Source organism: Myotis brandtii, unplaced genomic scaffold (genome assembly GCF_000412655.1).
Source record: "Myotis brandtii unplaced genomic scaffold, ASM41265v1 scaffold454, whole genome shotgun sequence".
Classification (NCBI taxonomy): Eukaryota; Metazoa; Chordata; class Mammalia; order Chiroptera; family Vespertilionidae; genus Myotis; species Myotis brandtii.
In genome coordinates this window covers 3,295,254-3,296,107 of record NW_005367354.1, presented here as the reverse complement: position 1 = coordinate 3,296,107, position 854 = coordinate 3,295,254, and the positions used below count along the sequence as shown (strand labels likewise).

General features: G+C 41.2%; 1 protein-coding gene across 3 annotated transcripts in view; it reads right to left on the bottom strand.

The window, feature by feature from the left end:
• LOC102246777 (chromosome unknown open reading frame, human C2orf44) overlaps positions 1–854 on the bottom strand; it is a 10,819-nt gene that overhangs the window by 9,102 nt on the left and 863 nt on the right. The gene's annotated exons all lie outside the window — the stretch shown is intronic.

Below are 854 nucleotides of genomic sequence, written 5' to 3'. Positions count from 1 at the left end.
AGACATTTAGATGACTAAAGTACATGCTCACTGCTGTGAAATTCAAACAAACCAGAGGTGTCTAAAGTAAAACAAAATGTTTCCTCCAACTCCTCTTGACCACTGCCACCACCCTGTCCCCCAAATCTTAAGTCCTTGAAAAAAAGCACTGTTAACAATTTGGTGTATAGCCTTTGAATCTGTTAAAGAAATATCTGCATATTTCTTTATACATATATATGATTTTATATGTTCTACATTTTTAAAATCCTCACTGGAGAATACGATTATTAATTTTTTAGAGAGAGGGGAAGGAACAGGGAGAGGAGGAGAGAGGGAGAGAGAAACATTTATGTGAGAGGAACATCCATTGGTTGCCTTCTGTACCCGCAACTTAGGTATGTGCAACCTTTTGGTGCATGAGACCAGTCCAACCAAATGAGCCACACCGTCCAGGACTAAATTTTTTCTTTTGGACAAAAAATGGGGTATAAGTCAGAGTTCCCAGGTATTAACAACAGAAACCACTCTTGATTAACTTAAGCAAAATAAAATAAAATAATAATAATAAGCTCAAGAACCAGGCTCAGAAAACAGGCTGCTAGGCACGATAAACCACGGCTGCCCCTCCCTCTAGTCAGCTGAGACTCTAACTTCTCAGCAGCTGAGAATCAGCTTCACTGCCCCTTCACCGGATGGCAATTGCTTAACATTCAGAACTCCCGTAGGCTGCGCTCAGATCACAGACCCTTTGCTCTAGCAACCAGGAGCGGGGGAGAGTCTCCCCACAAAAAGCCAAGAGGCCAAAAGTTGAAATGACCTTCAGGAGGCCTCCAATTATTTGGTATTTTGTAAAATATTTACACTTTTCCTCC